Below are 20,779 nucleotides of genomic sequence, written 5' to 3' on the forward strand. Positions count from 1 at the left end.
TGATCTTTTGATGCTTTTAAATGCCTGATATGACATTATGCATGGATGAGCATGCATGTGCTCAGACAGACAGACAGACAGCAGACAGACGGCACTCTCCTTGGGGAGGGTTTTTTCTATAGAATTGTCTTTGCTGCTGGTAGCACGAGGAAACTCCTTGTTACGTATTTACTAATTTCTAAAATGATTCTTATATTTTGGGGATTGAGTCTTGTCTGCAGCTGACTGTAAGTGATTGTGGGGTTTGGGGGTTGGGTGTCATTGGGATAGGAGGAGGTATGACCAAGTTCTGGGTTCTTGTCCTGACAGCCATTTTTCACTTCTGGTCCAGGTGTACATCTGTAAAGTGGGCGGCTCCCCGCCCCCCCATGGTCTGTTAAGTCCTTGTATTTTATATCACTTGGGATTTTGAGGGGGGAAAAGAGAGAAGCAACTGCTTTAAATTCTAATTTACCTTGAAAGGGATATTGTGGAGGAGATAAAACATAAAGACAGAGAAGGTTGTTCTCAGGGCAGAAGGGGATCCCAGGCATCCCGAGGGTAGGTCCTTTGTGAAGGGACAGTGGTCAAATTAGCTGCCAATGCTTCTCTTCTCACCTCCAGATCCAGACACCAGGGACAGACTGCGACCAATCAGGAGGCTTTTTGCTCCACCTAGATAGAAATCATGGGTGGGCAAGAAGCTCTTGAAGTGATGGTGGGATTTAAGTGGATGGGAGTGTCGGCAGGTACAGTAGGTGGTGCCCTTCAGTGTCACAGACCTCTAGTATTGGGTCCCATAGAGCCACAAGTATTAGAGCTTTGTTTTGGGTCTAGGAAGGTGTGGCTTTCTAGCCTTTAGCCATGCCTAGAGCCTTGCCTACCTACCTGAATTCCTCAGCCCTTAATTGTAGCCTGTGCTCGTGTGTGTGTGTGTGTGTGTGTGTGTGTGTGTGTGTGTGTGTGTGTATGTGTGTATCCCAGAAGTTAAGGTCAGTAAGCCCCCCAGCCCCCCATCTTTTTAAGGCATTAGTTTTTTGAGGCACCACCTTGCCCAATGATATCTTCTTGTTTGCTTACTTGCTTTCTTCTACATTAAGATTTATTTATTTATTTTATGTATGAGTGCTCTGTCTGCATGTATGCCTGCATGCCAGAAGAGGGCATCAGATCCCATTATGGATGGTTGGGAGCCATCATGTGGTTGCTAGGAATTGAACTCAGGACTTCTAGAAGAATAGACAGTGCTCTTAACCATTGAGTCATCTCTCCAGCCCATCTCTTAACCTCGCCAGTGTTACAGCTTTTGGGCTGAGGTCTGAGACCTGAAGACTTGGCAGCTCTCCGGAGCAATCCTGGTACTCAGAGCTCTTCTCTGGCTCCTTACCATTGTTTATCCCTTTATCCCAGTTCTCTGCTTCCTTTGAGCATCTCTCTGCTTCTACTGCCCTCTTCTTCCTGCCCTGGCCTCCTAAGAACTACTCAGCTGCTCCTCTCTTGCTCTGTTTGCAACCTGGGCTGCCCACTGCTCAGTTGCCATTACCTCTGCCCCTTGGCTGTTGTCTTCTGTGTTGCCCAGGTACCACTTACCACTGAAAACAGGCAAAGAAAGACCACCATGGAAAAGCCCAATGCTGAGACAGCAGCATCTCAGGAAAGAGTTCGGCAGCTGCTATCTTGGGAGGAACTGGCCTACCCCATCTCAGGGAACCCCGGCAGGCTATTCATTTAGCTGCCAGACCAGTCGCTGTCATTTGTCTTTTTGCACCACTCAGTCATTACAGCTTATATTCTGCACCAATCACAGCCTCGCCTCTTAGCATCAATCATAGTAGCTCCTCTGCTGGGTGACCAGGGGACACACTTCCTCTCTGGCCTCTGTAGACATGGTTGCAGAATCATCCAGGGTTCATGGAGGTTTGCCATAGCCAAGTTTGGTACAAATTATTTCCAACAGCTCTGGCTGAGGCTGTGTGCCCTGTAGAGCCTTGATAACCAGTTACAGCCATTGCTTAGTTGTCACAGCACATCCATGGAGTGTTTAAGATGGCTGGTTCTTGCCTAGGCCTGGTCTGGGGAGTTGTTTGACTGACAGGACTGTTTGTTTGTTTGTTTGTTTGTTTAATTTCTCAGAATGGCCAGGTGAGCAAGGCAACAAGGGAGAGAGAGTCCAGCAACCGCTGCCCAGGGAGTCAAATGGGCACTGCTCCCAAAGATGTTGCTTGTTTACAGGATAATGAAAACCAGGAGTGCTTATGAAAATACACTTTAAAGACTCTGTCATTAACACTAATTGTGATTTAAAAAATGTGTGTGTGTGTGTGTGTGTGTGTGTGTGTGTATGTGTGTCTGTGTGCGCGCGCGCTCATGCGTGCGCGCACGCGTACGAGTACACTTGGAGACTCGGTCTTCCTTTTTTTTTTTTTCAGACAGTGTCTTTCATTGAACCTGCAGAGCTCACTGGTCATATAGACTGGCTATCTAATGAGCTCCAGAAGTCAGTAGTCCCTGTCACTCCAGCTCTGGGCTTACATATGCTCACCTCTATGCCTGCATTTTACATGAGTACTCTGGATCTCATCTCTTGTTCCTCAGGCTTGTGTGGCTCTGTGCAGCAGACACTTTACATGTGAGTCATCTTCCCGGACCCTAATTGTGCTTTTTAATAAAAAGATTTTAACAGTTGTTTAACAGTGCTTAACAGTTTTCCAGTGGCCTACAGAGAGGTTGGTTTTCCTTAACTGGCTTAAGATACAGGTTGGTTCTGTTTGAGTCATGTGCCTATGAGAAAGCTGAGCGCTTTGATTGACAATTGTACTACAATTTCCTCCTCTGAGGGCAAGGGGCTCCCCCAAAGAAAAGCTATTTCTAGGAAGAAATTCCTTAGAAGGTGAACCATTCAGAGGCTCACATACCTTTCAGACAATGGGAGCCTGCTAAACCCCAGACAAAGAGGAAAAGTGGGTCCTTTTGCTTCTTCATCTTTCCCTAGTAGCCACAAGTCTGGGACTCTGATGTTGCCTACTCCCCCAGGGGGAGCCAAACTCTTTCCTGAAAATACTACAGTATGGATGTTTTCTGCTTTGTGAGCCATATGGATCACAATACTATGAAAGCATTCATGGAGAGAATCTAAGTGAGTAGGTATGGCTATGTTCCAATAAAGCTTTATTTACAACAAAAGAGCAGCAGGCTGGATTAGAGCTGCAGTCATGGTGTGCTAGCTCTGGTCCCTCCCAATCTTATTAATCTCTGGTTCCCTGAGGTAGTGGCTTCCCTGTTTGGCAAATGCACCAGACTCTCCCCAGGATCAAATCAAGGATACAGATGCCCAGGACTCACTGTGGACTTGAACTTGTGGATTTTTACAGATAGACTTGGGCATCTGTCTGTTTAACAATCAGTCTCCATGCTCTGAATTACACTTTACTATGAGCTGGTCTTTAAGAATTAGCCTTAGAGACAAAAAGATCTTACGTGGAATGCAGATATAGCTGGTGAAGAGTAGTGATCTTGGGAACTGTGTGGGGCTAGGGATGGAGTGATGTTTGCAGGGCGCAGTCCTGGAGGAGACCAAGATGGCTCTGTAGATGAAGTCTGGCTGCTGGTCTCAGCTAACCTGGATTTTCCTCGATGTGTATCTCTTTTCCTATCCTACATTCTGTTATCAACTAGCCAGGAGCAGAGTTGATTAAAGGTCCAAGTGTGAAATCTGAGCTACTTAGTTCTCTGCCACCCTGCAAGAATCAAACCCATGAGCTGGTTTTTCTGCCATGCTCAAAGTCTCCCCGACCACTCCTACGGCCCTTTCTCTTTTCTCTTTTCTCCAGATTTGCTTACCACAACTCTCCCTTTCTCACTTCCTGGTGATGCCCACCCAGGTTCTGACAAATCCAGTGCCTTTTTTTGCTATGATTCATCATGGGACCAAGATCCCTGGGTATCTCTCTCCATGTCCTTCCTCTTTCTGTGTTCTCTTTTCCCACAAGCACTCCCCCTAAACCTGCCAGGTCTCTTCTCCTGGGGACATATCCTGTTGCTATATATCTGTTGCTATGAGTAAAGATGCTCCAGTCAGACACAGAAAGATCTCCTAACATGTGGCTGTGGACCAGCGCCTCTGACCATGTACACCTTGGGCCCAGGCAGTTGTTGCAGTAGGAGGCATCTGACACTGTATTCTGTATTCAGCTTTCCCTTTGATAACAGTGAATCTTTATCTATGGGAATTTACTCCATTCCACTCTGAGTCTATGTAGACTGAGCAGGGTAGCTTCAGGGTGGAGATGAGATCCAGTCTTGGCAAATCAGTGCACATGGCTCTTCCAACCACACTGGCTGATTCAAGGATGGATAGGCAATGTTAGTTCAATGCTGTCTGGGATTTCTTGGAGAAGAGAACTCTTCACATATGGCGTTGGGATGCTGTCAGCCTGGGGATGCTAGAACTCATCAGCACAGGAAATAGGAAGCCCAAAAACCCCAAACAAACAAACAAACAAACAAAACCAAGATAACCATCACACCACCACCACCACCATCACCACCACCACCAAAACAAAAACCAAAAAAATCTCAGAGAGGAAGTTCTGAGAAGGAGAGAGAAAAATCAGGCCCAGTGGGATCCAATGAGACTTGAAGTCATATCAGCTTATAGACTAACCCTCAGAGCCCCCCTCCCCCCACCCCGGCACTTTACACAGATGAATTGAAAAACTTTCATCAATCGACCCAGATTTATTCTACCCAGAGCATTACAAGGAAGAGTCTTGGCAGGGTGAATATCAGGTTTGAGGTGCCCACAAAGCTTGACCAGAGCAGGTGCAAACCATACCCTGGGTCTCAGATAACTAGGCCACATTGAAATCCACCCTACTTTCATTTCAGTTGCTGCAATAAAACACCCTGACTGAAAGCAACTTTAGGGGAGTTGAGTTTTATTTGCCTTACAATACCATGTTACAGTCCATACCCTCTCCTTGCTTACTAATAGCTAGCTTTCCTCATTCATGTAGTTCATGGCTCAGCCTAAGGAATGGTGCCACCCTCAGTGGGCTGAGTCAGTTCACAATCAAAATAATCCCAATAGGTCAATGGCATGCCCACAGGCCAACCTGATCTAGATAATGCCTCATTAAGACTTTCTTCCCAGATGACTCCGGGTGGTGTCAAGTTGACAGTTAAAACTAGCACAGAAATCATATGCAAATTTATTTATTTTTCATTTCTGCGATACTGGCTATTTAATCTAGGGCCTCAGCTGTGGGAGGCAGGCACTCTGCCGCTGAGCTATAGCATTTCCCCTGGCCATTACTTTTATATTTGTTTTGTAAAAATCAAGCACATAGCATGGTCCTTGGTAATCCTGCTGGTTATGGGTTGATCTGGGAGCAGCTTGGCCTCCTTCCTTTTTTACCAGTCACTTGTACACTTTCCTTCTATAGGAGGTCTGAGTCTCACTTATTTACCTTTGAAGCTGGAAGCCTTCTTTGTCTCTCTCCTCAAGATGGCTTTACATTTCCAGCTCCACTGTGAATTGTTCAGCTTAGATCTCAGTCTTGCCTTGGATCTGACACCTAACAAAGCTAGTCTTGGTTTCCTTACCTATAAGATGGGGGTGAGGCATTCTCACACATGTAAAAGTATTCTCGAGGGTTTGGATGTGAAGGAGGGGGCTCTGAATAGCCTTCTGAGACATGATCATAAAAAGGAGACAATCAAAGGCACAAAGTTGTCTTCAGGAGACAGTGGCCAAGAGACTGAAATGATACTTAGGGTCTATCAGATGCAGTGCTTGTCAGCCAGGAGAATAGTGTGTGGCCCAGAGCTGCATAGATTATCTACTTGTGGATACTGCAGAAGTATACATAAGAGCCAGATACCCTTGGTTCCTCTAGTAACACTCTGGAACGTTAGTTTTCTCTCTGTTGCCCACCTCAGGGAGAGAAGGTTCTAGTTACACGACAGAAGATTTGCAGATAAGTGAGGCAGCCTTGGTTTTGTCTATTTTGTGAGCTGTGAAGACTGAACGCTGATTCTAGTTTTCAAAGCTTGCTCAGCCTTGTCCTGAGCTTCTCAAGGTTGGCCATGTATCCATGCAGCCTGCAGACTGGTCTTTACTCCAGCTTTTTAAGATGAATAAGACTGGACCTTCTGCTAGCTGACTTTGCACAGGAATCCAATGTACAAGCAAGTCCAGACACAGTTAGACTCAAGACCATATTCTTACAGTCTCCACTGGCTGTATGGCTTGCCTCCTGTGAGCCTCTACTCAGTGACTTTGGACATCTCTCAAATGACTTGAGGCATTTACACAGAGCTCTTTGATATTCTCCAGAGGCCTCCTGCAGGCCTTGATGAAGTTTAAACACTCAGCAGCAGACTCCAGGGAAATTGGTGAGGCCTCTGTTGAGCTGTGAACAAAGAAGGAATAGCCCTGCTGGCTGTGATCCTACCTCCATGTTTCCCACTGCAACCACTGCAGGTTCTTGTACAGTTCCTCTTTGTGTAGAGGACTGATGTGATTTTGAACAGAAGAACTTCATGAAGAAGTTTCCTAGAATGATACCCTGTTATGGTTTGATTATGGGAGGTTCTAGAAACTCTAGGTAGGAGATATAACCTACATGGAGGAAGTAGGTCATCAGGAACCATGACTTTGAAGAGTATACTCTGTCTCTAGCCCATCCCTTTTTTTCTGCTTCTTGATAGTCACAAGGTGATAACTTCTACTATGTACTTGTTCCAGTTAGCTTTCATCTAAAATAAACACAATGACCAAAAGCAGCCTGGACAAGAAAGCTTATTTTAGTTTATAGGTTCTAATCTATCCTTGGGGAAAGCCAAGGCAAGAACTACTGACAGAAGATTGAAGCAGAAAACAGTGGAGGAATACACTTACTGGCTTTCTTCCAGGCTCACATTCAGCTAACTTTCTTATACGACACACTTGCCTAGGGATGGCACCGCTCACAGTGGATGGCAACCTCCTACATCAATTAGCAACCGAGAATATGATCCATAGACATGCCCACAGAAAAATCTGAGGGAAGCAGTTCTTCAGTTGAGGCTCTGTCTTGCCAGCTGTGTCAAGTTCACAACCAAGGCTAGCTACCACAATGTGATATCTCTATGATATTCTGCCCAAGAGTATGTAACCAACCAACTGTAGGCTCAGTACTGTGAAACTATGATCCAGAATAAGTCCTTCCTTCACTAATATGTTCTCTAGGTATTTTGGTCATAGCAACACACTGAAGTTCCTTGGTTTGGTCATAGCAACACACTGAAGTTCCTTGGTTTGGTCATAGCAACACACTGAAGTTCCTTGGCTTTCTGTTTCTGGGAAGCTGGACAGTGGCTTTCTAGTCATATCTGTGTGGCAGGATTGAAGAAGCAATGCTTCTTTTTCCAGGCCATCAGAAAGGAATTCCTTTTCTGCTTCTTTTCTGCCATAACGTCTGGAGAAATTTTCACTCATCAAAGCCTCTAAGGGGAGTGGTGGAGAAGCCAAGGTCTGGAGACTACAGGTTTAGAAACTGTGACTTAGAAGGGCATAAGCATAAGGATTATGGAAATCAGAAAGCTTTCCTGGCTGGGCTCTGATGATCTGGTCTTAATAACTTCTAATCCATGTTAACCTCTGAACCAGAGTCACTCCACTTTTGGACTAGTGGCTATCATTAGCACCTTGTTTCCATGGTCTTTATTGTCTTCAAATTATCAGTTGTCATTTCCATCTTGCTCAAGAGTTAATTTCTCTTCTTGTTTTGGGGGAAAATAGTGAACATCCATTGGAGACATTAACTCCTAACTACCACAATCTGACCTTTAAAGACACCTTCAGTGTGCTTGTCCTTGACCTCTCCCCAATCAAAACTAATGCTACCATTTACCCTTAATCCATCACTTGCTCCTGCTTTACGGGCCTCACCATCCAGACCCTTCTCTGAATGCCCTGTCTTGTTCTTGTTCTTGTTCTTGTTCTTGTTCTTGTTCTTGTTCTTGTTCTTGTTCTTCTTCTTCTTCTTCTTCTTCTTCTTCTTCTTCTTCTTCTTCTTCTTCTTCTTCTTCTTCTTCTTCTTCTTCTTCTTCTTCTTCTTCTTCTTCTTCTTGTCCTTCTTGTCCTTCTTGTCCTTCTTGTCCTTCTTGTCCTTCTTGTCCTTCTTCTTGTCCTTCTTGCTCTTCTTCTTGTTCTTCTTCTTGTTCTCCTCCTCCTCTTCCTTCTCCTTCAACTCCTCCTTCTTCTATCACTTCTTTCCCCATTCATAGCTAAGCTGTTTAGGGAGAAAGTCTAAATCCTCCTTCTTCACTTACCACCTGTCCATCAGCCCACTTCAATGGGGCTTCCCCCTCATCCTCATCCCTTTCTCCTATTGCTCTTACCAAATCAGCATCACAACCACCATGCTGCCAAGCAAGAACCAAAGGGACACCTTTTTGTCCTTGCTTGCTTCCGTTTGCAGCAACAGTGGACAGAATCACTAGCTCCACAGGCACCTTTTCTGCCTGTTTTCATGGCAGGAGCTCAGCTGTTTTGTTTTGTTTTGGGGGGGTCACTTTTCTCCTGTTCTTCCTCTGTCTCCTTGGAGTAAGTTCCCCCTTTGCTCATTCTTTACCTCTGTGCTTCTCAAAGGCTGGAGTGCTTAAGCACCATTCAGGCTGCTCATTAGCATGCAGATGAGAAGCGCAGGCTCCACACTCCACACATTCTGATTCTGTAATTTTGATGCAGGGCCAAGAATCTGCCTTTTATAAGCATCCTTGGTTACCTTTGGGCTGCATTTTGAGAAATCTTGTCATAGTTGGTGATGGTCCTTGGCCTTGACCTGTTCATCTTTCCGATACTCATTTCTTTTGTGATCTGTGTCCCACGCCATCAGGTACCAACTAGAGTGTGCTTTTTATCCCCAGATCAGTGACTTCTCTGACGTTTCAGAACCAGATATCCATCCACCCCATAAGACATGACTGCAAGTGAGGATGTTCTCAAAATCACGACATCCAAGGCTGACTTCTTCTCTTCCCCAAGCTCACCTATCCCTTTTCTGTGATCTGAACTATCATTTACCCAGTTAACTAAGTGGGAAGCTTCAAATTATTCTATCCTACTGCTGCATCCCCTATAGATTCAGTCAACTTCCAAGTCCAGAGCGTCCAAATCCAAAGTAGATCTTAATTACCAGCTTTTCTTCATTCCCACCGCCCTATCCCACCCAGGGACCAGTTGTTTTTCTCCAAGATGAGCCTATATTTTGGCTTTCTGTTCCTATACCTACTCTCTGCCACCACAGAAATGCAGGGACTAAGGTTCCTCTCCAGAGCTGACCTTGTACTTTTCCTGCATCCAGGCTTCCATGGTGTCCTGACACCTGGGAAGTCATCACTGCTGATGCCACACCAGATCTACCCTGGCCAAGGATTTGCCTCTTGCCAGGATCAAGTTGCTATTCCTGTAGTCTGGCTCAAGTCAGTGCTGGGAAGAGAATTCTGAAAATCATGCAGTAGTTTACTAAGTGTGTTTCTTTGAGATAAAGCACAAAGGGTTTGATGGTCAAATCAGATTCATAAACTGAAGCTCAGACCCAATATGAAGAGTACCAAGTCTTACTAATAGTTGCAAAATTCAGGTAGAGAGGCATATAGAGTGTGGAGTGTTGGACCATAGAGCATTTCTCCATGACTATACACATAAGGTTGAAGCCTAGCCCAGATATGTCACAAAGAGTCTCTACATGATACATGAGGGGGCATCCCTCTCCAGAGGGAGCTATTTTGGTAACAAAAATCTCTACCTAATTCTCGGCTTATTTTATAGTTTGGATAACCTTTCCCAGGGCACCACCCCATAAATGCAGAGGCTCCATATATGTTTACTGCAGGCAGTGCTGGGCAGATAGGGCACATCTTGCTAAAAGCATTCCACAGATAAGAACCTCGAAGCTTGCCAGTATCATTAGAGTGTTTGCCAGGGGTTCTGTCACTAGCAGGATTATGAGGAAATTGGACTAGGTCATTTTCCTGTCTTGCCCGGGGTATCTCTGGGTGAAGGTAGAGAATGCTTTGCAGACAGGCTGTTAACCCTTTCCTTACCTGTACCTGCTCTGCCCATTTTCTCCATTGGGGCTGTTTTCTAGGTCTCTGACCTTGGCTTCCTCTCTTCTTATTCTATACACACACACACACACAAAAGCACAGATGCAGCACACACACACAAACACGTAGATACACATATAGCACAGATACACACATAGACACATACACAGGCACACATAGACACATAGGAGCATAGGTACTGACACAGACATAGACACACAGAGATACACACATAGACACACAGGCACACATATATACATAGGCATATAGACACACACGGACACACACAGACACACACACACACACAGACACACACACAGACACACACACAGACACACACACAGACACACACACACACACACACACACACACACACACACACATACACAGGACTCGTTTCCAATTCTGAAGTTTCCTTTCCTTAGACTGTCTCTGAGCTCTGCTTTTTACCCTTGAACTTTCAGCTCTATGTCTCTCATTATTCATCAATGTCTTGCTTTACTGCAGGTCTTCAGACATACCCATCACTGAACTTGTTGTCTTTCTGGGTTCCTATCTCCTCTGACTTCTCAGAGCAAGAGGAACCATATTTACATGGTGCCAGAAACCGTAAACTCTGAAACCCTTGGAGAATTCTGCCCTAAGTGTGATGTTAGTGTTCTTGCCTTGACACAACCTGAGAAGAGAAAACCTTAATTGAAGGGTTGTCTGCATTGATTGTGAACATGTCTTTGAATCCTTTACTTAGTTGTTCATTAGCAGTATCATTCCTAGGCAGGTTATCCTTGGTTGTATAAGAAAGGCAGCAAGCCAGAGAAAAGCAAGCCATTAAGCATCTTTCTTTCATGATTCCTACCTCTACTTCTGCTTAAGTTCCTGCTTTAGCTTTGCACATTGTTGGATTGTGATTGGAACAATCACATGAGTAAACCTTTCCTTCCCTAAATGCTTTTGGTCATGATATTTACCACAGCAACAGAAGAGCAAACCAGGACACTTGGGTAAGCTAGAGAGACTCATCAGAAGCTCAGTTTCTACATGTGTGACATGGTTATAGAGGCAGTGTCTGATACACAAAGCTACATGGTTGATGAGACAATGCAGAGGAATGCCCATTCTGGATACTGTGCATAGAAGAGCTCAGATACCTCTTCCCTGTCATTCCCCATAGGTGCCCCCTGTGTTCTAGGATCTGCCTTTTCACCATCCTCTCTTCATCTGACATCACTCATTACAGTATCCTTGGAGTTTCTCTCCTATCCCCTTACCTGTGGCTCCCTCTGTAGTCAGAGACATCTTCCCATTATCCATCTGATGATGTCACTTGCTTCCAAATACTTTATAAAGTTCTCAAGAGCAATCTCAGACTCTGAAATGGGGCTTAGGAGGCTAGAAATGATCAGGCAACTTCCCGTCCCTAGGAACTCATATTACAGCTGATGATTATTGACCGTTTCATCCTTGTCATGCCTCTCTCTATCCAGGTTTGCCCTCCCCACTGCTGGCAAGATTCCTCCCTCCTTCCCACCCTTTGAGCTTTTGCTGTGCTTCGTGCCACTCTACACTTTCCATCAAAGCTCCCTCGGGCTGTGCAGCTCTGCTAGGTCCCCCATTGTGACTTCCTGTGAAAGCCAGAAGCACAGGGACTGCTTGCAGTTAACACACTGCTTTGCAGAAGGCAGGCTCCCAGTATCCAGTGAACACAGTGAGAGGAAGGAGGGAGGGGAAGGGAGGGCTCCTGGAGTCTGGAGTGCCTGGTGGTGTGGGATGCGGATGGAACAGAGATGGGAAACTCAAGGGGACTCAGTGGACTGAGATGACTTCATTAAGGAGTTCTTTGGACTGGGAGAGCTGATGAATTTGGCAGTGGACTGGGGTTCAGCCTTTGAAATAAACAGATCTGTCACTTGGCAAGATGCAACCCTTCCCTACCTCGCTTCAGTCACCCGAGGTCTCTACAGGCATGGACCACTCTCAGCCTCTGTAGGGAGGTAGAGGAGTATTCAGAATTTTTTCCCCCAGCCTTGTCTTGTACCCTGTAGGAGACAGAGATCCCACCTAGATTTGCTAATTCTGCAAGAAGTTAATGCAATGCCTGGTGCTGCTGGCCAGGTCTGGTCTGTCTCTCATGTCTCCCGCCAGCCTCTTTTGTGGAGATGAGAGGGTGGGTCATTCCTCTCTGCCGTCTGCAGTGAGCTTCCTGCTACCCTCAGCAGTTTACAGGGAAGAGATTTCAACAACCAAGGAGCAGAGGGTGTGGACAGTCCCTTTCCTGGCTTAGTTAATTTCCTGTGGAATAGTTGAGACAGAGCAGTTTATACCAAGGGGGGGGGGAGGGGGGAAGAGTGTGCTGAACTCATAAGCTCACATGTTGGAAGCTAGAGAGGTCGCGATTGAGCAGATACATTTGTTGAGAGCTTTTGGCCACTTTGACTCATTACAGAGAGAGAGAGAGAGAGCAGGGAGAAGATGCAGTAACCCCCTTATAATAACAATTTTCTTCACATAGTAACTGTATTAGCTCCTTTATGAGGGTAGAACTCTCATGGACAAACATCTCTTGAGTTCTGGCTGTCTGCCATCAGCTATTAAATTCCAACATGAGTTTTGGTGGGGACAGAACTTCTGTACATCATTGTCCCTTCCTGCCTCAATTCTGATCTCTGCTGTCATCTCAGATGCAACAGAACTTGGGGCCATTTTGATTTTATAAAGTCTCTCTGTCTCTGTCTCTCTCTCTCTTCACCCCGCCCCCACTCTCGTGTGTGTGTGTGTGTGTGTGTGTGTGTGGCATAGCGGGTGTGTGTGGAGGTTAGAGGATAGCAAACTCGGATGTTGCTCATGCTCCTTTCACCTTGACATAAGGTCTCTTGTTTGCCACTGTGTACACCAGGCTAGCTGGGCTGTGAGTTTCCAGAGCTTCTCCTGTCTTTGCCTTCTATCTTACAACATCAGCGCTAGAGTTACCAATGTGTGCTACAGTATCCAACCTTTTTAGGTAGGTTCTGGAGAGCTAATTCAAGTCCTCACATTTGCACAGCAAGTGTTTGGCCCACTGAGACATGGCCTCAGATCACCATGATGACTATTTTGTTTAGCAGGGTATTAGGGAAGGGTGGAAGTGTAGAATCCATCTAGGTGGCTATCTCGGGCACATTGTCATCTTGACCTGCCTGGACAGTGACTAGTGTGTGCATTCTGTATTTGGAGGGCCAACCTATTCTCTGTGGTAATGGGGTTTCTTTCCTCCCAGTGCTACATCGTGGAAACTGTTCTGTGCCAACTGTTGGTGGCTTTTTCTCTGCTAGCTCTGCAAAGGGAGGGCTGAGACTGCTCTGACGAGGCAGGGAGAGAGAAGACAGGACTTCACGCTCCCGGCTGGGCTGATTTCTTCTCAACCATCAGCAATCAAATCCGCATCACCACTGTGAGAATTAATTCCTCCTCAAGCTCCCCTTCAGAGAGGTGAGAAATTTGTATGCCTCCCATTAGCATAATTGTGACCCCATTTCTTGTGAAATGACAGGCCTGGTTTGATTATGCTCAGAGAGCATCCCACCACCCTGTCCTGGGCGGCAGGATGAGAGCGTTCTCGCATTAACTGACAAGTGAACGGTCTGCAGTCCAGGCTTTCTCTGTGATCCGTGGCCAGCACTTACTGTTAAGTCTATCTCCATGAGTCCAGAGGAAGTTCTACTTTACATCCCCATAGCTGGTTATGTGTACACTGAGAGGCATTAAATGTCCAGCTGTGGCTGGAAGGGCAGAGAGCTTGGGGCTGGGGCCTGAGCTGGTTTGGGACATGTATTTCTTATGCTTTGGGGATCAATTCCCTTCCTACCCAGTGGGAGCTAAGGACTGGCCAGTCATACTCTATACTAGCTTATACTAGGTTGTCGCCCAGCACATGCTAAACCATGTGTGGCACACATCTTGGAATAATACTCAATTAGGGAAAAGTTATGAACTTGAAATTATAATTACAGTGTTTCTCTGTGCCTCCTCCAGACCAGTTAGCCCTACTCAAAGTACCCAGGGCTGGGTTTGTCTTGCCCTCCAGTTAGGTAAGACCCAAGGGGCAGCCAAGTACACATACACATGGCTATAACATTCAGTAGCAACTGCCAGCTGTCCAGCAGCTATACTTTTTGCATCTGCCTTGCCTGCACCATGAACTGTGTGCATGTGTGCATTGGGTGGAAGTGGTGGCCTTGAGTGTGGTGGAAGAAGAATCCCTAGATCAAGTGACCTTTCTCAGAGCACCTAATTTGTATAGGACTCTGGCCTTGGGACTGGGGACATGCCATGGGCCAGATAGGCTCAGGGCCCCAACAAGGTTACTGGAGCTTAACAGAGGGCTATTGAGCTCCAGTACTTGTGTTTGTGTAAGTGAAGAAGAAAAGTTGCTGCCGCCCCCCCCCCTTTTGAAACAGGATTTCACTATGTTGCTCTGACTGCCCTAGAACTTGCTCTATAAATCAGGCTGGCCTCAAACTCACAGAGATCCCCCTGCCTCTGCCTTTGCCTCCCAGGTGCTGGGATCAAAGGTGCTCACTACCATCACTGGGCTAAAAGGTTCCCTTTTGCTACTGCTGATTTCCTGTTTGGCTTCTTCATTCCCATGGCTACTGAGACAGGTGTTTGTTGGGGTGAGGGGGATACAGGTAGCTCCAGGGGGAGAAATAAAAGGTGAAGGAGATAACAGTAGGCTTAGAGGTGCTCTCCTCTCACAATAGTCATGTCTTAGGTTTTGGAACTTGTTCTGTGTCATTTTCCATAGCAAATGGGTCTTTGCAGTTGGGATAAAGTGTCTTATAACAGCGCATGGCCCTGGATTATCTCTGTGGGCCTCATGTTGTCTGTTAATATACAGAAGCAGAAGAAAAGTCAGGGAGGGGGAGATAGGAATGGAAGCAGAGGTCTGAGTAGTTTGAGTACTGGCTTAAAAATGGAGTAAAGGGGTCAGAAGCCAAGGACTGCATGTGGGGTGGGGGTGTCTGTAGAAACTGTTTTCAGGGACCAACAGGACAGGTTCCCCCTAGAGCTCCCAGAAGAAAGGCAGCCCCACAGCATCTTTATTTTTAGCGCAGTGGGATTCATGGCCGACTGGCGTCTACAACTGATAAGTTTACTATTATGTTCAGCCTCTAAGGGTGGGGTACTTTGTTACAGCAGCAACAGGAGATGGATACAAGAGTGACTCCTCCACACACTGGAAATCACATGGAATCTTGGGGTGCACAGTGTTTCAGAAGTCTGGGTGCGCTGAGTGTGTGCGCTTTGGCAGCATGGCTTGGAGCAGCAGTCTAGCTAATGACCAGCAAATGTCACTTCTCAGTGTCCGGGTGCTTTCAGCACCTCGTGATCCAGGAATGATGACTCCTACCCCACTGGGCCGTGCCAGGCTGCAGCCAGGGGCATCCGGTTGGCCGGCACGGGCTAAGGGAGTAGTTGTCACTCCCACCCATTTTGACAGGTCCACATTTCACTTGCAGACTTGACCCCCACATCTGCCAAAAGGGGGTATAAGTGATCACCATGCATTGAAGTCTGAAAGAATGTGTAGAATTGGGGATAGGATGTGGTGGCAAAGGCCTGGAGATGAATGGTGGCTCTGGGTGTCCTCTGGCTTGGCCTGGAGCCCTGTCGGCTGGGACTGGGGGAGAGCAGCAGATGCCCTTTCCCGTGCCCACCAACGTCTCCTGGCTCACCGCAGGCACACAGCATTCTTATGCCCATCCAGAGCTGCCCTTGCCCCCGCTCCCTGGAGTGCTGGACCCAGGCATGAGCGATTTCATCTGTAAGTACCTTGAAATGCCCCATCTACCCCGCCCAACTGGACTGACCTCCCCAGGCCCGGCTGCCAGGTATTGATTTCCCCTTTAAATATTACTGCAGCCCAGGAGCATGTATGGATTAATTGATGAGGCTAGGCTTGTACCTGCACACTTCATTAACAGCTGCTCCTAATTAGTGCGCTAGTCATTAAGAGACTGACTGGGGTTTTGAGAATAATAGTTTTATTTTTTTTCCATGACTCTAAAGCACACAATAAATTGGAAAGTGAAATGTGCTGGTCCCAGGCTGGCATGGAAGGCACAGGGTGCCTAGCACTTGGGGTCTGCCCAGGAACAAAGCAGAAGCAAAGAACCAATGACGGACTAGAGTGGAGACATCCTTGGCATCTCCTGGACTACCAGAGGTGGCTGCTGTGGTTGAGGCAGGGACTGATGTCAAGATCACAAAGGTCAGGGAGGCAGAGCTGGGAGGAAAACCTAGGGTGCTGTGGGCCAGTGTTCTGCTTGCTAAACGGAGGCTGAGATGTTTGAACGGAGGCTGAGATGTTTGAACGGCATGCTAGGAAGGTTTGACTAAGTGTGTGGGAGTGTCCTCTACACACTGAGTGTGATGTTAAGGTGGAGCTGCCCCATTGCCCTTTCTATGGCTCTTCCATCTTTGTCGGCATCATTCTCTTTGTCTTTGTCTCTCTCTCTCTCTCTCTGTCTCTCTCTGTCTGTCTGTGTCTCTCTGTCTCTGTCTATCTCTCTGTCTCTGTCTCTCTCTCTGTCTCTCTCTGTCTCTCTCTGTGTCTCTCTGTCTCTCTCTGTCTCTTTCTCTGTGTCTCTGTCTATCTCTCTGTCTCTGTCTCTCTCTCTCTGTCTCTCTTTCTCTCTCTCTTTGTTGGAGAGTTCAGTCTACCTTACCCCAGAGATCCAAGCCTCTGTCTGCAGCATGCCTGCTTTAAAAGGGGAGGGACTTATCAGTAGACTCTCAGGGTTTCTCACATTGATGAGGTTAATCCCTAAAATGAATGTGTCAGGGTGACCTGCTGACTCTTTTGGAGCTTCAGACATACGGATTCCTGTAGAGGTTCTGTGGACCACCGAATTTGGAGGTTCCACAAGTATAAAGAATACATCTTGAATGGATGGGAATCGTCAATGGACAGTGGCCCTTGAGTCCCCTGGACACCTTAGGAACCCATCTGGGAAGAGTACCATCCTTTTTCAGGTGGGCCTGAATCATCTGTTGGGTACGTATTGTGGCTTCACAGCAAAGGCATGATCATTATGCTAATTCATCGCTGACCTTCTCTGAAGACTTCCTGTTTGCCAGAGGCTGCTGCTCAGTGCCCTCCTGTATTAATCCATCTTCTCTTTGACAGCCCTGGGAGGTGAGCATTGCTACTGATTCTGATTTCATAAAAACAGAAATGAATGTTCTAACTTGCTGTGGTCACAGCACTGGGATGTGGAGATGAACCCAGTGTTCCAGCCCAGACTCCACATTCTTCTTCACGGAGGTCCTGAGCCTTTAGAGAGGATAATTTCCTGGCGAAGGGACACTGTTTCCAGTACATGTGTGGACAGCTGTTGGGTCCCCCAGACCCTAGTGGAGCAATCCAGAGTGGACGTTTGAGGCAAAGGCTGTCCACCATATAATGTGGGTAGTGTGATTTCACAGCACAGCTGGTCTTTTTGCTTTCTGTCTAGAGAAAGGTGGGGAAGAAGCTGAGTCTAGAGTGGGGATAGTTTGGTGAGCTGACAGAGGGAACTAGCTGGCAGAGAAAAGAGGATCACAAGGTTCTCTGATGATGTGAGAGAGACCCTGGTCCTCATAGAACAGCTCTGCTAGCCTGCTCAGGGGATAACCTCGCATCACCCAGCCACCCTGGCCTCTCCTGGGATTCTGTGAAGATCTGTTTTTCACTGCATCTGCCTCTTCCCTTTGAGTATCTCTTCCCTGCAAAGAAACTCTGGCTTAAGCATCCCTTCGTCAGCTGTTGAGGAAACCGCTGAGTTAAGGGAGCTCACGCCCCCATCTGTTAAGCTGTCCCCTTTATACAAGGACAGTGGCCTTCAGTAGGACCACTGGGGTTGACAGGAAGAACATTCTAGAAATGGTGTCTTGCTGTGCATGGGCATCTCCATCACTCAGGGTAAGGACAGGGTGCTAGATAACTCAGTGGCTTAGAGCATCAAGGTTGCCTTCTGTCCTAGTTTGGTTTCTGTTGCTGACCAAAAGCAACCTGAAGGTTCGTTTATTTAGTTTGCAGATTACAGTCCATCACTGAGAGAAGCCATGGCAGGAACACAGAGGCAGGAACTGAAGCAGAGGAATGGAAGAACATTGCTTCCTGGCTTGGTTTCCATGACTTGCTTTGCTTCTTCCACCCTCCCTTCCTCCCCTCCTTCTTTCCTTCCTTCTCTCCTGTAGTGATTTATTTATTTTTATTTTATGCAAACTGGTGTTTTGCCTATATATCTGTCTTCAAGGGTATCAGATCCCTGGAATTGGAGTTACAGACAGTTGTAGGCTGCCAAGTGGGTGCTAGAAATTGAACCCAGGTCCTCTGAAAGAGCAGCCAGTGTGCATAACTAGTGAGCCATCTCTCCAGGCCCTAGGTTTGCTTTTTATACCACCCAAGACTACCTGCCTATGGGTGGCACCACTCTCAGTAGTCTGGGTCCTCTCCCATCATTCATTAATCAAGAATATGCCCCACAGGTATGTTCCTAGGGCAATCTAATAGATGTAATTTCTCAGTGAGTTTCTTTCTTCCAGGTTAATTTAGGTTGTGTCAAGTTGAAAAAACTAACAAGCACACCTTTCTTCTCACAGATACAGAGCTAGCCAGGAAATGCTGTATTTCCTTCATTCTGTGACTGAGTCCCCTGGGCCACAGTCTTGAAACCTTGGGAGCTTGTTATGATGTCAATGTTCAGGCTTCTTGGCTCTTCCAAGAATGAAGAGAGCACAGAAGAAGTAGAAATGAGGGGCTGGAAAGATGGCTCAGTGGTTAAGACTACATACTACTCTTCCAGTAGACCAAAGAAAATAGACTCAGCATCCCTTGCAGTACCATGCTTCAGAGCACGTGGTCTGCCTAGATGCAAGGCAGGCTGGGAAATGTAGTTTTTATTTAAGGTTGGCAAAGGCTGTCAGTAAAAGTTCAGATAGAAAATAAAATTTCTTATTAATAATGGCAGGTTGGGAAAGAGCCACTAGGAATGCATGGGTGAATGGGTGTGATTGGGTTCTTTCCTGTCTAGAGGTATTTTTTCAAGTAGCAAAATATGTAAAAGTCATTCTTAATTCCTGGGTCAATCAAAAACTAGACAGGGTCTGGAGCTGGATGATGACTGTAGCTTTTAGATTCTTGGCCATGCTCTGGAGGGTGGCCTTAGTCTGGCCATAAGTATCTCTTCAATAATCACTGTAGGGCTTGCTAAGAGAGAGGTGTTTTAACAGAAGCAAGGTGCCTCCTGCATCTTTCTTTCTACAATGAGAAAGGCAGAGGTCACCAGGTAGGAACCACCATGAACCATCCCTATTCAGCACCAGAAAGGAGAGGAAGACTCTACACCTCGATGGGAGGGTAGTCTCAGATTACAGAAGGTCCAGAGAAGATGTCTGCTCAGGACTTGAATGTCTTTTACAATGTCACATAAGAAGCTGGCAGGTGATCTGTCCAGTACTGGGGACCAGCCAGGCTAGGACACTGGTGGGCAATGTCAGCAGACAAGTGCTGGCAGCCTGCAGAGTCATGTCTAGTCCTTCACAGCAGAGTGTCTAGTCACTGGAGCAGAATGCTCCATCTCCCATTGCCACTTCCAGCAGGAGCTACGCAGGAGGCGGCTTTGAACTGGACAGTTGGCACTTTTTAATAATTCAAAGGTGATTTCTGCAAAGAGGAATGGGATGAGGAAATCATCAGAGTGGGTGACGATGTCACTATCGGCAAATATACTCTCTTCCCTTCCCTGTCAACTGGCAGCCTGTGGGATAAGCATTCACGGAGCGGAGCCAGTATCAGTTATTGAGAGAAATAGAATCATTCCGTGTTTGTACATCATCGAGCTTGGGCTGTCAATCAACCTCACAACATGTATTTTTAGCATCAGCTGCCAGTTATTCATCTGTGCCTTAGAATAATCAGAACCAAAGATAGCAAACTCACCTACGTGTGTAGACTCCGAGTCAGAGCCGTGTTGCTTTGAGTTCCATTTCTGTCTGGCCCTGTGGGATGTCTGTAAGGCCTTTGACCCTTCTGGGTCTCTGTCCTCCCATCCAGTATATGGTGGATAAGGAAGTCAACTGCTTGTGCTGCTTATGGAGAGACACCCACTTTGAAGCATTGTTCAAGGGGGGCACAGGATGGCCTCTTCCTCCCTCTGGATCTCTGGCTCCTCATGTGGGAGATGGATGGGTTTAATGCTGGGCCTGGTCCTGAGTGACACTCATTCTAAATGGCCAAAAAGAAGCTGGAAGCTTTCTCAGAGGAAAGGGAGGCAATGATAGCCTCACTGGGCAGCTCCTGCTCTTTGAACATCCCTCTCCCTCCAGACAAGCTCACTTCCTCTCTGGTGCCTTGCTAGGTTTTGCCAGGCAGACATCTCTCCCTTTCCTTGGCAGTCATGTTTGCACTTGATCTCAACTCCAACCTTTTTACTCTTCTTGAAGGTTGCTGAATATTATAGACTTCCTATAGCAGCTGTTCTAGAAACCTTGACCTTCACCCTTACCCAGTTTCTACCCTGAGCCCTTTGAATGGGTCTCACACATGTACACACAAACACAAACACATCCCCACTCATTGCCCAGTGGTCAATACTAGCTCACTTAATATTCTCAGAATTCCAGGTCTCATCACTCACCTGAAGGCACACTCACCCTGGCTACTGTACCAGCTCCCTTTTATCTC

The 20,779-nt window shown here is 46.7% G+C and overlaps 1 long non-coding RNA gene across 3 annotated transcripts in view; it reads left to right on the forward strand.

Annotated features, from left to right (window-relative positions):
- Gm31775 overlaps positions 1-20,779 on the forward strand; it is a 107,578-nt gene that overhangs the window by 70,867 nt on the left and 15,932 nt on the right. The window contains exons 1-2 of one of the 3 annotated variants that reach the window (XR_874413.2): positions 2,412-2,608; positions 13,328-13,539. This is a non-coding gene — a long non-coding RNA (predicted gene, 31775). Of the gene's footprint in view, positions 1-2,411; positions 2,609-13,327; positions 13,540-20,779 lie in introns of those variants that run through there. The other 2 variants (XR_383261.3, XR_874414.2) reach the window with 2 other exon arrangements.

Source organism: Mus musculus, chromosome 14 (assembly GCF_000001635.26).
Source record: "Mus musculus strain C57BL/6J chromosome 14, GRCm38.p6 C57BL/6J".
In the NCBI taxonomy this organism is placed as follows: Eukaryota; Metazoa; Chordata; class Mammalia; order Rodentia; family Muridae; genus Mus; species Mus musculus.